Source organism: Mya arenaria, chromosome 14 (genome assembly GCF_026914265.1).
Source record: "Mya arenaria isolate MELC-2E11 chromosome 14, ASM2691426v1".
Lineage (NCBI taxonomy): Eukaryota > Metazoa > Mollusca > Bivalvia > Myida > Myidae > Mya > Mya arenaria.
The window spans coordinates 15,772,541-15,789,384 of NC_069135.1; the positions used below are offsets into that span (position 1 = coordinate 15,772,541).

Sequence of the window (16,844 nt, forward strand, 5' to 3'; positions counted from 1 at the left end):
AACACCATGTGCAACAATAATGTTGTGACATACAACCATGTGCTTTAAAAGGTTTTCCATGTTTCGTTACAATGTTCGAGCATTGAAATACAAATGTATATATATATAATATAGCGTTTTAGGATACATTTTCTATAACGTTGTTCATAAGATGAGTCAAATCAATCTTTGTTTTCATATTATTATTTTACTTAGTTCCCGAGTTAGTTTGGGTTTTCCATAGTTATATTTAGTTAATTAAGAGGTCAATCTCAGAACGAGGCTGCTCATCCTAAGTAAGGCCCTTCTTTGGTGCAAACACTATTTGACTAGTAATCCATCTAATTTCACATTGTTTAAAAATATAAAGGCTACGGAATTGAAATTATTCCGTATTTGTTTATAATGTATTGCTTTTTTTCTTCCTGATAATGAAAAACAAGAGGCCCAAAAGGGCCTATGCTCTACTGGCTGGTTTTGTGTGGTCAACATCACTGTTTTTGAAAAAGAACCAACCCCTTATGGGTCACTGAATACTCAAAACTGAAGACTGTATCATGTTCGCAAGCATTGATTACACAATAGCATTTTTATACTATCAAGGTCCATAATCTAATCATTTCAAGGCCCATAATCTAGGCATGCATGGGCAGATCCAGCTGGTTTTCAAAAGGAACCGAGCTCTAATGGATATGTAGATACTGTACAAGTTTCATCGAGAAACAATCAAAACTAAAGGCTGTATCATGTTAACGAGCAATTGTTTACTGACATACTGATTATTTTATACCATCAAGGGCCATAATCTAGGCAGGCATGGGCGGATCTGGCTTGTTTTCGAAAGGAACCGAGCTCTTATGGATATGTAGATACTGTACAAGTTTCATCGAGATACAATCAAAACTGAAGTCTGTATTGTGTTAACGAGCAATTGTTAACAGGATTTTTATACTATCAAGGCCCATAATCTTGGCATGCATGGGCGGATCTGGCTGGTTTTCGAAAGGAACCAAGCTCTAATGGATATATGATCATGATCAGGTTTCATCAAGATACAATCAAAACTGAAGACTGTATCGTATGAACATGAATTGTTTACAGACGCACGGATGCACATACTACGTACAAATAACTATCGCGTAAGCTCTTCTGACCTTTGGCCAATAGAGCAAAAATCAAAAGCTCATTGGGGAAAATCGGTATCTGCAGCGCTTACTCCGGGCTATGACAAACTAGGGTAAAAATGTCCCAGCTAATACTTTAGCGAATAATCAAAGTAGTTTTAAAACAACATCTTCTAAAATATGTACTTTGGTAATCGAATATTCGATCGAAAGAATTACTGAATATTCGAATATCAGTTTTGCCATTCGTTTGCATCCCTTATAGATACACAAACAATAAACAGTGTACCGTCCAATCAAATCAATAAACTGCCTTAAACTCTAAATATCAAACATCAGAACACCTTCAGCACCTTCCACTAATATCATCACTTCTCTACAATCTAGGTCAACATCACCTTCCTTCACATGTTCAAACTCAAATGTTTCTTTTAATAAATTCATTAAGGCTTATTCACTTAATCCACAAATAAGATAAGATTGTAGCTTAAAATAATCTACATGAATCTTCAATGGAAAAGTCAAATTATTTAATTTATCATTAATAAAAAAAAAAAATTCTTCTAAAGAATAAAGTGCATTAGAATTATTTGAATCTATGAACCTAAAAAATGAACAATAATTACCTTAAAAGGATTATGTTAAAGACTTAATTTGTTTAAATCTATTCCCTTGTTCCAAAAAAATAGAAAGTAGAGAAATCTCCAACAAAAAGGGAGACCATGAAGCAATACTTGCTGCCCTTGCTTCAAGAGTTACTGTTACATTTCATACAGATTTTAACATTTTATCAATTTTGTTGTTTTTGTTGTTGTTGTTGTTGATCAATCATGTTCTTTGGTGTATTTTTGTAGAGGGTCACCCAAAGAAGCTTACTGTAAAGTTTAATGGAAATTGGAGTAGTAGTTTTAGAGGAGAAAGCAAAATAGGAAGTTGGCCATTTTGTTGTTGTTGCTATTGTTGTTGTTGTTGTTGTTGATCAATCGTGACCCCTTAATGTATTTTTGTAGAGGATCACCCAAAGGGGCTTCCTGTTAAGTATCACTGAATTGAGAGTGGTGGTTTCAGAGAAGATGTTTTTTTAAAGCAAAACAGGAAGTCAGCAATTTTGTTGTTGATTGTTTTAGTATAAACCCAGTCTCAGGAGATAAATTAATTTTCTGTTTTATTTCAGGTTGTAATAGACAAGTTTATCTATAATGAATTTATTTCAGTGCTCATATTTTATTTATTTGATCTTATATATATATACTGTACGTTTAGTTTTCTGAACATGTAATTGCGTTCAATGGTGTTTAAAAAAGATTCTTGTTTTGCGACTCAGATATGTGCACATGCATATATTTGTCACATTGTTTAGTATTTGTATGTTTCTTCCTTTTTGATGAGGCATTTAACATTTTATACGGTGCTAGGGAGACAACTTAAATAACATTTTTGATTGGTGTGATGAACATCGGATAACGGTACCTTAAATTTGTTTGATTAATATATTTTGCATAAATTATTCTCGTATTACATTTATTTTAGAATTGGAGGACAAACTTTCCCTTATGGGGGAAGTGTATTATTATATAGTGTGTGAGAGGGTGGTCAGTGTGTATGTATTTAAGTGGTCATTTTAACAACTATCATTTGGATAATATTAGAATTCATTCATACATGTAATTACCCGTAACATTCTATCTCTCAGGCATTGCTGTCCTGACACTTATTGAATTCGCATCTGAAAAATGTTTTCTACTTTTTTGCATTGTTGTTAAATAATACTTATTACACTGCTGGCCTTTTTCTTTTTTTTATTGGAAATAAAGAATATAAACGGACTGACCCATAATACTTGTATACCCAGACTACAGTTAAACAAGAGATGTTTGTCAAACATTATGCCCCCTGAGCGCCAAGTTGCCAGAAATATTTGGACAATTGAATGAAATATGCATGGACTGAAATGACAGCTGATTTGTCATTGGATGCATATGAGGCAGGTCATCTACTGGTCATACCTAATCTTCATGTCAAGTTTGATGACCATAGGTCCGGGAATTGTTGAGTTATCACTCGGACAAGCTTTGGTCTTCCAACAGACCGACCGACATGTGCAAAGCAATTATATAACCCCTCTGCTTCGAAGGGGGGCATAATTAAACTAGATGTTCACTGAAAACTGATACTTCAACTCATGCATTTAGTGACATATAAATTTCTACTGTCTACTATATAAGACAAATATCAGAACAATACTCTTACTTTAAAACTTTACTGAAGAAAATATATCCTTGATGATCATCTATCTTAGTTTGAAACAAACATGGCACTTAGTGGATAGAGGAGCTTGAGGCAAATTTTCTCCAAAATTGCATAAGATGCACTTTACTTATGATAACTTAAGAAGGCAAATAAATGCCCAACTAAAATAGTAACATAAAAGAAAATCATTTCTATACAAACATTTATACATCAATCCCAATCATCTGTGCATGCATTAAAAAAATATGGACAATCAGAAAACCTTTTTTCAGCTTACAGTCACACTGACCTTGACCTTTGACCCACTGACCTCAAAATCAATAGGGTTCATCTGCTGGTCATGACCAATAAGCCTACCTAGTATGAGGTCCCTGGGTCAAAGCGTTCTCAAGTTATTGATCGGAAACCGTTTTTCATGTTAAGGTCACACTGACCTTGACCTTTGACCCACTGACCTCAAAATCAATAGGGTTCATCTGCTGGTCATGACCAATACGCCTACCAAGTATGAGGTCCCTGGGTCAAAGCGTTCTCAAGTTATTGATCGGAAACCGTTTTTCATGTAAAGGTCACACTGACCTTGACCTTTGACCCACTGACCTCAAAATCAATAGGGTTCATCTGCTGGTCATGACCAATAAGCCTACCTAGTATGAGGTCCCTGGGTCAAAGCGTTCTCAAGTTATTGATCGGAAACCGTTTTTCATGTTAAGGTCACACTGACCTTGACCTTTGACCCACTGACCTCAAAATCAATAGGGTTCATCTGCTGGTCATGACCAATACACCTACCAAGTATGAGGTCCCTGGGTCAAAGCGTTCTCAAGTTATTGATCGGAAACCGTTTTTCATGTAAAGGTCACACTGACCTTGACCTTTGACCCACTGACCTCAAAATCAATAGGGTTCATCTGCTGGTCATGACCAATAAGCCTACCTAGTATGAGGTCCCTGGGTCAAAGCGTTCTCAAGTTATTGATCGGAAACCGTTTTTCATGTTAAGGTCACACTGACCTTGACCTTTGACCCACTGACCTCAAAATCAATAGGGTTCATCTGCTGGTCATGACCAATACACCTACCAAGTATGAGGTCCCTGGGTCAAAGCGTTCTCAAGTTATTGATCGGAAACCGTTTTTCATGTAAAGGTCACACTGACCTTGACCTTTGACCCACTGACCTCAAAATCAATAGGGTTCATCTGCTGGTGATGACCAATACACATACCAAGTATGAGGTCCCTCGGTCAAAGCGTTCTCAAGTTATTGATCGGAAACCATTTGGTATTCCGACCGACCGACAGACAGACAGACAGACAGACAGACCGACCGACATGTGCAAAACAATATACCCCACTTTTTTCAAAAGGGGGCATAAATATACATCAGCTATTAAAGGAATCCTTTGGACTGAGTGGTGAAGGCATCAGTTTTCTTTTTTTTCTTGCCTGTTCTGCAGTGGGTTTGCACCCCAATACAGCCAGCTTATTTTAAATACTTTAATTGTTGCTGTTTTTCTGCAGTTTTGGTTTCAAAGAGTCAAATAATTATAAAATAAGTCTTCAGGTACATTTAAATTGATCCAAAAGCATAAGTGAGTCCCTTAAAGTACTTTAAGTACTTTAATACTACAAAAAGTTTGTTTTATAAAAGTTTGAAAAAAAAAACAAATTAAGAAAATGTAATCAAATTGGAATTTTAAACGTAACTTTAATGGACAAAATTTAAAATATTTCTCACACATTAAAGTTTTCTTGTCTTAATACAAAAACCATACAGGCATATTTGCTACCAATAGACAGAGCTTCAACTAAGCAATAACTAACTATTCAATTATTTGTATGGTTGGTTTGATTTCTTCGGCACATTTGAGTTTGGTTGGCCCTCAACTACAGACTCTCTCGCAACATCATTCCAAGAGAGCAAACTTGTAACTACAGACTCTCTCTCAACATCATTCCAAGAGAGCGAACTTGTACAATTTAATAAAACTTCCTTCACAATTATTGTAGAATAAATAAATTTTAACTTGAGCATGCTCAGTCTTCTAACATTGTGCACAAAACAGTTATTTCACCGAAAATCCTTGTTATTGAGATAATCTTCTGTGCAGTGTTTCATTTCAATAGCTCAGAGACAGGTTACAAACAGTGACAAAAAAACCGATAAGAATTATAAAACAAGAATGTACCTTGTTGTGTTTTTTGACTTTGGTCTTGCATGCTGGTCTCAATCTCAGTGGAAGTTTTGTGAAACTCAAGTAGGCCACTGCCATCAAAATTTCCATTTTAATTTGCCGCAGCTGTAGCTCCAGCCTGTAATACATTTTAAAACAAATTAATAAAATCCTAAAACAAATAAAAATGGAGGTGCATTAAACCTAAAGGTAAGTGATCAAGAAGCTTGAGTGAAAAATACTCATATTTAAAGCTGCAGCCTCACAGGTTGACAACATATTTCACTTTTTGTCTTGGAATGAGCCAATTTCCGCACATTGTCTGAAAACCAGTGATACAGAGCTGCTGACAAAAAAAAAAGTTGGTACATTGTAAGTAGTGTAAGTATTATGTACGAGGAATGTCGTATAGTGTAAGTATTATGTACGAGGAATGTCGTATAGTGTAAGTATTATGTACGAGGAATGTCGTATAGTGTAAGTATTATGTACGAGGAATGTCGTATAGTGTAAGTATTATGTACGAGGAATGTTGTATAGTGTAAGTATTGTGTACGAGGAATGTCGGTACAGTGTAAGTATTATGTACGAGGAATGTCGGTACAGTGTAAGTATTATGTACCAGGTTTGTTGATTAACTGTGTAGACAATTTAGAAGTTTAAAAGCTGCACTCTCACAGATTGATTTTTTTGACAACTTTGATTATATTTGGTCATTATCATAAATAGGGACATACATCAATATTGTCTAAGTTTAATATAGTTTTAAATTAGTTTTGTTCAACAAAAAGAAAATGATTTACAATGAACAGACCCATGTGAGTGGGGCAGGTCATATTCATGCATCTGAAGAGGATGACCTTTTAATATTTGGCAATTAAAGTGTCTGCTATTTAATAAAAGCTAAAGTGACATCCCTCAAAAATTAAACATTCAAGACATGTTGTAAAAACTGCACAAGCCTATAAGCCTTGCACTGGTGAACTGCTTTCTTGTTTTTATTAAATTCTAGATTTTATATAGACAGGCTTGTTCAAATAATGTGATGCCAAGCACAGGTGTACACATAATAATTTGGTATTGTTTCATGAAGGAAAGAGCTTCTGGCAAAAATCATTATCTGCATGTTTTGGAGAGTGTAAAGGCTTCCGTTAAAGTTTAAAGTATATTACTCCCTAGATTAGATATTGGCTCATACTTCCAAAATTGATTCTTTGGATGTACAGAAACTTCCATAATTTTAAAGAAAACTTCCACAGTTGAGAGCTTGGAATTTAACAAGAGATGTTAGTGAAACATTTATGCCCCCTTGGGAGCCAAATTGTTAGTAGGATTTGGACACTTAAATAAAATATGGACAATCAGAAAACCTTTTTTCAGCTTACAGTCACACTGACCTTGACCTTTGACCCACTGACCTCAAAATCAATAGGGTTCATCTGCTGGTCATGACCAATAAGCCTACCTAGTATGAGGTCCCTGGGTCAAAGCGTTCTCAAGTTATTGATCGGAAACCGTTTTTCATGTTAAGGTCACACTGACCTTGACCTTTGACCCACTGACCTCAAAATCAATAGGGTTCATCTGCTGGTCATGACCAATACACCTACCAAGTATGAGGTTCCTGGGTCAAAGCGTTCTCAAGTTATTGATCGGAAACCGTTTTTCATGTAAAGGTCACACTGACCTTGACCTTTGACCCACTGACCTCAAAATCAATAGGGTTCATCTGCTGGTGATGACCAATACACATACCAAGTATGAGGTCCCTCGGTCAAAGCGTTCTCAAGTTATTGATCGGAAACCATTTGGTATTCCGACCGACCGACAGACCGACCGACCGACCGACCGACATGTGCAAAACAATATACCCCACTTTTTTCAAAAGGGGGCATAAATATGGACAATCAGAAAACCTTTTTTCAGCTTACAGTCACACTGACCTTGACCTTTGACCCACTGACCTCAAAATCAATAGGGTTCATCTGCTGGTCATGACCAATAAGCCTACCTAGTATGAGGTCCCTGGGTCAAAGCGTTCTCAAGTTATTGATCGGAAACCGTTTTTCATGTTAAGGTCACACTGACCTTGACCTTTGACCCACTGACCTCAAAATCAATAGGGTTCATCTGCTGGTCATGACCAATACACCTACCAAGTATGAGGTTCCTGGGTCAAAGCGTTCTCAAGTTATTGATCGGAAACCGTTTTTCATGTAAAGGTCACACTGACCTTGACCTTTGACCCACTGACCTCAAAATCAATAGGGTTCATCTGCTGGTGATGACCAATACACATACCAAGTATGAGGTCCCTCGGTCAAAGCGTTCTCAAGTTATTGATCGGAAACCATTTGGTATTCCGACCGACCGACAGACAGACAGACCGACCGACCGACCGACCGACCGACCGACATGTGCAAAACAATATACCCCACTTTTTTCAAAAGGGGGCATAAAAATATCAACACCTGGTGTCAATATTACTTTGATGGTCACAATTTGAATCAGGCTTCAAGAAGTATGTATTTTAATAATATAAATCTCTGATTATGGCAACTTGCAAATTATTTGATTTTTTACTACAAGCTGAAAACTGCGAGAGACCTAAACTTCCAAATTTCAGTAAAAACTTCAAGTAATGATTGACAGGAAGTTAATACTTCCAGTTTCAAAGTCTTAAATATACACTCTTTAATACTCCCAAATTAGATTTACTACAATTAATTCTTTGTTTTAATATCCACAAAGGATGAATAAATGTTGAAAACAATTGTTCTTAAGAAGGATACGGAGTTTAATTTGTAATAAATGTGCATAAAATTAAAAGACTGTATTTCTACCCTATGCCACTATAGTAGATCACAGTAAATCTTTTAACTATCACCAATCATTTAATATTTTTGCAATTTTCTGTTTTAAAATACAGGGTTACAAACTTACTTATCAGTATTAAATATTGTACATAAATGCATTTTTTAGTAAGTCGTTAAAGGTTTATCAGTAAAAATTTATGTTTGTTTACATGTGTATATATTGATTTTGATTAAGAGTGTCACTTTAATGAAAGCCCTGGAGCGTTATCTAGAGAAATCACAGGAGTGGTAAGGATCATGCATGTCAGAAAACAAAAACATAATTTAAAAATATTCAAAAGTGGGTGTTATTTACTTGGCACTTAATATCACTATTTTCAATTCTAGCTTATCAACATATACTGCAGAATGAAAAAGAGAAGATAAATCATAAAGAATCACAATAATCGTTACATACTTTTGAATATGGAGTTCTCTGCATCTGTATCCCAATAGGAGGGAGCATCAGTTTTCTCCTCCACCAATACAGGAAATGGTCCTGTTAAAAAGGACAAAAAGGGTTAACATAATTATATTTCAAACTGACTGAAAAAAGTTGACTTAAAACAAGCACAGCACACAGGAGCTTGTAATGTTATACAGTCATTCGGTCTTAGTCAGCAATATACAACCAGGTTTCTGTTACAAAATCAAGCTTCTTTATTGTGGTTTTGCTCTGAAAACACATATACAAGACAACTAGATTTAGCCACTCAGATATATTTTTTTACATTAAGTTAAGTATTTTCAATACCTTTTTTCAAATATAATTATGTGGAAAGTGTCGGTCGGGTCAAGAAGCTTAAAATTCCAGTTGTAATGAAGTATGATGGCACAGGGAAAGTCCGGAAACAGACAGTGATATATCGGACAACTCTTGTTTTATACAATGGCTGACATGGCGTTATTTGTACTTAACACTTAAATTTTGGTGTTGTTATAAATATTCCTTTTCAAAAAAAAATCCAAAAAGAAAAATACAAGAATCTGTTGATGGAGAATATATTGCGCCATATATATTTGACAGTTTTAATGCTTTCTACACAAGGATAGTCCATTTTGCAACCAAACACTCACAATTAATAAATATGACTTAATAAAAATGAAAAAAACAATATACACTTAAAAATGTCAATACGACAAAACAAACATGAATAATCCGATATACTCTTTAAAAACTGTCATCTAGCACCACATTCATGAACTCATTTCTACAATGAAAGCTTTGCTAACAATCAATCTTTTTAAGCTTTAGGGCCATGGGTGCAGGCATTGTCAAGTTATCACACAGACAAGCTTTTTGCGTTCAAGGTAACTGTGACATTGACCATTGACCCGATGACCCCTTCCCCATATATTAAAAGGTGCCATCTACAGTTAAGGCCCAACCCCCAAGTCAAATGTGATGATCATAGGTCCAGGCTTTGTTGAGATATCTCTGGGAGAAGCTTTGTTAACCTTTTCGTGATCTTTGACCCAATGAAATCAAATTCAAGAGGAATCATGAGACTGCTGGTCAGGCCCAACCTTCATGCCAATTTGATGGTCCAGGAATTGTTGTGTTTGACTTCAAGGTCACTGTGACCTTTGACCTTTGACTTGAAGACCCCCAAAATCAATAGGGGTCATCTACTGGTCAGACCCCACCTCCAAGTCAAGATTGAGGGCCATGGGTGCAGGCATTGTCAAATTGCCAATCGGACAACCATGTATCATTAAAGGTCACTGTGACCTTAACCTTTGACCCGATGACCCCAGCCTCCATGTAAATTTTGTCGACCATAGGTCTAAGCATTGTTGATTAATCACTCGGACAAGCTTTAAAATCCTTTTACCATTTAAGGTCACTGTGACCTTGACCTTTGACCCGATGACCTCTGAAATCAATAGGGGTCATCTACTGGTCATGCCCTATCTCCATCTCAAGTTTGATGACCATATGTCAAGGAATTGTTGAGTTATCACCCCGACAAGCTTTGGTCTACCGACGGATGGACGGACGGATCGACCGACCGACATGTTCAAAGCAATATATATATACCCCTCTTATTCGAAGGGGGGCATAAATATCAATGAGTAGGTGTGCAAACTAAATTGTTTGAAGTCAGTTCTTAAGCTATGTGTGAACTGACTTTAATATTGTGCAAACTTAATTATTTGAAGTCAGTAATTAAGCTAAGTGTGAACCCTTTATAGTCAGTTATTAAGATAAGTGTGAACCCACTTTAATCTTTCTACGAAGGATTATTGCACAATGTGATAATTTAGATGCCCTATCATCTCTAATTAATAAGTCTTTAATATGTGCAAATTATATTTTATATTTCAAAACATTTTAATTATCAACAAATGCTGTTGTTTGATTAGCAATTACTGGGTATGTAAATTTCATACAAATATCTTAAAAATATTATAACTTACCTTCAAATATACATTAAAATAAAAAGGAGTGGTGGCTATTTTACTAAATTGGGGCATTTTGACCAAATTGGGGGCGTTTTAACCATTTTTTTTCCAAGTGAGGGCTATTGACCAAAATGGGGCCTATTTGGCTCAATAGTCCAAGTAATTGTATGACGGAATTTTTTTAAGATTTTTGATATGGCAAATCCTTCACATACAAATTCTTTTGTATGTATGAAAAGTGGGTAGTTATTTGGGATTCCGGGTTAAGGCATATTGCGTCTATAAATTATCATAAAAACAAGAAATATTACCAGATAATGTTAATTTAAATTAGTTCCGTACACAAAAAATATCCAACGAATAATTATGAGTTTGAACGGTTTTCTTCATTTCATTTTGTCAAAACATAACAATATATACATGAAGGGCACCTGCAAGGCTTTAGGGCACAATTTTAAAACAATCGGATTCCGATGGCCAAGTTGTTATGATTGTACATGTATTTGTGAAGTCTATTTGAAGCTTGTCGGTGGTGGCAGCGTTATTACGATTGGGTTAAGTTGTTCCGCTTGGCATAATTGTTGTCTGTGTCAGTCAACCTACGTTTTATTTGAAAGGTAAATAATGTGCTAAAATCATGACATTTGTGTTTTAATGCATTAAATGCTTGTTTTGTGCAAAATAACTCTTCACTTACATGGTAAAATATGAATATAAACCTTTATGATCAATTTCAGCCATAAAATACTCCACTTAATACAATTTCAGTATTTTTCAAAACACCCTTGTTTTTTTGGGGTCACGGACACTACGGATTATGGACAATACAGACCAGATTTAGGGACACTACGGACCAGATTTAGGGACACTACGGACCAGATTTAGGGACATTACGGACCATCTTCAGAAACTTACGGACCATCATTTATAATATTTTTAAACATTTTTTTTTTAATTTATTCACTCATTGGTCTTAAATTTGTTACAATGGGTTTTCACACTTTTATGATTGCCAATTAAAGGTTGTCAGTATAATGTTTGTTTCTTTTGTTATATACCGCCGATAATTGCGGGTACAATTATAACTAATAAACACTAATTAAGACAACAGAAATTGCCAGTTTTAAACATCAGTTTGCAAGAATTGCAACAGACACCCATCGTTTATTTAATATATGCTCGATTTATTTTGGTAAATAAACTGTTTTGGAAAATACTTCTGCTCGATTTATTTTGGGAAATAAACTGTTTTGGAAAATATTTCTTCTGTTGCTTTTAACTGATTTAACTGCCGATCTTTCAAATTTCGTTCATTATTGTTCACATAATTGTTATAAATGCATAGCCCTTTAACACCTTTTGGAATTTCACAAGATTTTATATTGAGATCTATTCGAACTTCACGGGATTTTTCAGTTTTATGGAAGATATAACGTCATACTGAGCACTCATATTCAAGAATTTATTAACAAATTATAAACTAATGAGTGATTTATTTAAAAAAAAAATGTTTAAATCATGGTCCATAAGATGGTCCGTAATGTCCCTAAATCTGGTCCGTAGTGTCCCTATTAAAATCTGGTCTGTAATGTCTGGTCCGATGTCCATGGTCCGTAGTGTCTGTAATTCGTTTTTTTGTACCAACCAGTTTAGACGTACGGGATTGGAAGAATTCTGTATAACATGTCTATTATTTTTTACTATTTGCCTTAAAATGGCTAGTTGACCAGGTACCGTTTTAATACAATGATTTTAATTCAGTTAGGGTTAGGGTTGAGGTTTTTATTTTTACGCATGTACTGTATAGAATTGAGATGTCAATATATTGTTTTGCATTAATTTGAGACGCGACACTATCACAAGATCATGATATCCGAATCTTTGTTCATCCGATCTCTAGGTACCTCTGCTCATGCTGTTTAAATAGGCAAGGTTTTGCTAAACATGACCATTGAACCGAATGTTTCGTTGATGCCTTTTAAATCACGTTCATCCACCGATGCGATATACTAGTAAGGGCTGCACACGACAACAATTATTCTTCGTCTTTTGCTGTTTTTGTTGTGTTTCGCATATGTTGCAGGCAACTACTTAGCAGTCCCGTGGTAGCAGTCAACAGTTTACGGCGTTGGAAATGATCGTTTTACAATAAAAATATTTTGTATGCCCAGGTCGGGGATCCCAAATTTATTTATATACCATTTTCATACAAACTATTTTGACACCTGTGCTTCTTGAGTGACAATGTAATTACTTATGTTATAAACGCCAGAAAACGTTAACGATACAAACGGTTATAGAATACTACAAAACAAGATATGCTACCCGGCAAGCGCAGATCCTGATAAATCGGCGACCACTATCTTAGACATTCAATACGGAAGGCGACGTGGGTGCCACGTAGGGTATGGTGAGACGTAAATTTCAATACCAGAACCAAGCTCCTATCACTCTTGGTTCCGAAGATACCTTCGAGATTAGCTCCCCCTTAGTAGCTATATGGGAGCGCGTTTTGTGTACGAAATGTCGCTAATTTGCGCATACTTTGACGCTGTTGAAACCAGTCAAAAACTATCATCCCGCACACCCCAAGGGGTGCATCTTGAAGGGTTTAGCGTCCCCTACATGGAAAAATTGGTCCCAGCCTGATCACGTGTAGGGATGCTGAGATATCTTCGAGATTGCCAACCCCATTTTACGGCATTTTGTGCTGCATTTTAGTGTATAAAATAACGTTATAGGCGAATGGAAACTGTCACGTAATAACGCCAGCGATGCACCGACGTGCGCGTGACGTAGGGTATGGTGAGACGTAAATTTCAATACCAGAACCAAGCTCCTATCACTCTTGGTTCCGAAGATACCTTCGAGATTAGCTCCCCCTTAGTAGCTATATGGGAGCGCGTTTTGTGTACGAAATGTCGCTAATTTGCGCATACTTTGACGCTGTTGAAACCAGTCAAAAACTATCATCCCGCACACCCCAAGGGGTGCATCTTGAAGGGTTTAGCGTCCCCTACATGGAAAAATTGGTCCCAGCCTGATCACGTGTAGGGATGCTGAGATATCTTCGAGATTGCCAACCCCATTTTACGGCATTTTGTGCTGCATTTTAGTGTATAAAATAACGTTATAGGCGAATGGAAACTGTCACGTAATAACGCCAGCGATGCACCGACGTGCGCGTGACGTAGGGTATGGTGAGACGTAAATTTCAATACCAGAACCAAGCTCCTATCACTCTTGGTTCCGAAGATACCTTCGAGATTAGCTCCCCCTTAGTAGCTATATGGGAGCGCGTTTTGTGTACGAAATGTCGCTAATTTGCGCATACTTTGACGCTGTTGAAACCAGTCAAAAACTATCATCCCGCACACCCCAAGGGGTGCATCTTGAAGGGTTTAGCGTCCCCTACATGGAAAAATTGGTCCCAGCCTGATCACGTGTAGGGATGCTGAGATATCTTCGAGATTGCCAACCCCATTTTACGGCATTTTGTGCTGCATTTTAGTGTATAAAATAACGTTATAGGCGAATGGAAACTGTCACGTAATAACGCCAGCGATGCACCGACGTGCGCGTGACGTAGGGTATGGTGAGACGTAAATTTCAATACCAGAACCAAGCTCCTATCACTCTTGGTTCCGAAGATACCTTCGAGATTAGCTCCCCCTTAGTAGCTATATGGGAGCGCGTTTTGTGTACGAAATGTCGCTAATTTGCGCATACTTTGACGCTGTTGAAACCAGTCAAAAACTATCATCCCGCACACCCCAAGGGGTGCATCTTGAAGGGTTTAGCGTCCCCTACATGGAAAAATTGGTCCCAGCCTGATCACGTGTAGGGATGCTGAGATATCTTCGAGATTGCCAACCCCATTTTACGGCATTTTGTGCTGCATTTTAGTGTATAAAATAACGTTATAGGCGAATGGAAACTGTCACGTAATAACGCCAGCGATGCACCGACGTGCGCGTGACGTAGGGTATGGTGAGACGTAAATTTCAATACCAGAACCAAGCTCCTATCACTCTTGGTTCCGAAGATACCTTCGAGATTAGCTCCCCCTTAGTAGCTATATGGGAGCGCGTTTTGTGTACGAAATGTCGCTAATTTGCGCATACTTTGACGCTGTTGAAACCAGTCAAAAACTATCATCCCGCACACCCCAAGGGGTGCATCTTGAAGGGTTTAGCGTCCCCTACATGGAAAAATTGGTCCCAGCCTGATCACGTGTAGGGATGCTGAGATATCTTCGAGATTGCCAACCCCATTTTACGGCATTTTGTGCTGCATTTTAGTGTATAAAATAACGTTATAGGCGAATGGAAACTGTCACGTAATAACGTCAGAGATGCACCGACGTGCGCGTGACGTAGGGTATGGTGAGACGTAAATTTCAATACCAGAACCAAGCTCCTATCACTCTTGGTTCCGAAGATACCTTCGAGATTAGCTCCCCCTTAGTAGCTATATGGGAGCGCGTTTTGTGTACGAAATGTCGCTAATTTGCGCATACTTTGACGCTGTTGAAACCAGTCAAAAACTATCATCCCGCACACCCCAAGGGGTGCATCTTGAAGGGTTTAGCGTCCCCTACATGGAAAAATTGGTCCCAGCCTGATCACGTGTAGGGATGCTGAGATATCTTCGAGATTGCCAACCCCATTTTACGGCATTTTGTGCTGCATTTTAGTGTATAAAATAACGTTATAGGCGAATGGAAACTGTCACGTAATAACGCCAGCGATGCACCGACGTGCGCGTGACGTAGGGTATGGTGAGACGTAAATTTCAATACCAGAACCAAGCTCCTATCACTCTTGGTTCCGAAGATACCTTCGAGATTAGCTCCCCCTTAGTAGCTATATGGGAGCGCGTTTTGTGTACGAAATGTCGCTAATTTGCGCATACTTTGACGCTGTTGAAACCAGTCAAAAACTATCATCCCGCACACCCCAAGGGGTGCATCTTGAAGGGTTTAGCGTCCCCTACATGGAAAAATTGGTCCCAGCCTGATCACGTGTAGGGATGCTGAGATATCTTCGAGATTGCCAACCCCATTTTAGGGCATTTTGTGCTGCATTTTAGTGTATAAAATAACGTTATAGGCGAATGGAAACTGTCACGTAATAACGCCAGCGATGCACCGACGTGCGCGTGACGTAGGGTATGGTGAGACGTAAATTTCAATACCAGAACCAAGCTCCTATCACTCTTGGTTCCGAAGATACCTTCGAGATTAGCTCCCCCTTAGTAGCTATATGGGAGCGCGTTTTGTGTACGAAATGTCGCTAATTTGCGCATACTTTGACGCTGTTGAAACCAGTCAAAAACTATCATCCCGCACACCCCAAGGGGTGCATCTTGAAGGGTTTAGCGTCCCCTACATGGAAAAATTGGTCCCAGCCTGATCACGTGTAGGGATGCTGAGATATCTTCGAGATTGCCAACCCCATTTTACGGCATTTTGTGCTGCATTTTAGTGTATAAAATAACGTTATAGGCGAATGGAAACTGTCACGTAATAACGCCAGCGATGCACCGACGTGCGCGTGACGTAGGGTATGGTGAGACGTAAATTTCAATACCAGAACCAAGCTCCTATCACTCTTGGTTCCGAAGATACCTTCGAGATTAGCTCCCCCTTAGTAGCTATATGGGAGCGCGTTTTGTGTACGAAATGTCGCTAATTTGCGCATACTTTGACGCTGTTGAAACCAGTCAAAAACTATCATCCCGCACACCCCAAGGGGTGCATCTTGAAGGGTTTAGCGTCCCCTACATGGAAAAATTGGTCCCAGCCTGATCACGTGTAGGGATGCTGAGATATCTTCGAGATTGCCAACCCCATTTTACGGCATTTTGTGCTGCATTTTAGTGTATAAAATAACGTTATAGGCGAATGGAAACTGTCACGTAATAACGCCAGCGATGCACCGACGTGCGCGTGACGTAGGGTATGGTGAGACGTAAATTTCAATACCAGAACCAAGCTCCTATCACTCTTGGTTCCGAAGATACCTTCGAGATTAGCTCCCCCTTAGTAGCTATA

At 37.9% G+C, this 16,844-nt stretch overlaps 1 long non-coding RNA gene across 2 annotated transcripts in view; it reads right to left on the bottom strand.

Annotated features, from left to right (window-relative positions):
* LOC128218486 (uncharacterized) overlaps positions 1–12,863 on the bottom strand; it is a 42,090-nt gene extending 29,227 nt beyond the window's left edge. For both annotated transcript variants that reach the window (XR_008258387.1, XR_008258386.1), the window contains exons 1-3: positions 12,694–12,863; positions 8,802–8,882; positions 5,544–5,667 (exon numbers count right to left, since the gene is read on the bottom strand). This is a non-coding gene — a long non-coding RNA (uncharacterized LOC128218486). The remainder of the gene's footprint in view (positions 1–5,543; positions 5,668–8,801; positions 8,883–12,693) is intronic.
* Between the last annotated feature and the right edge of the window lie 3,981 nt (positions 12,864–16,844).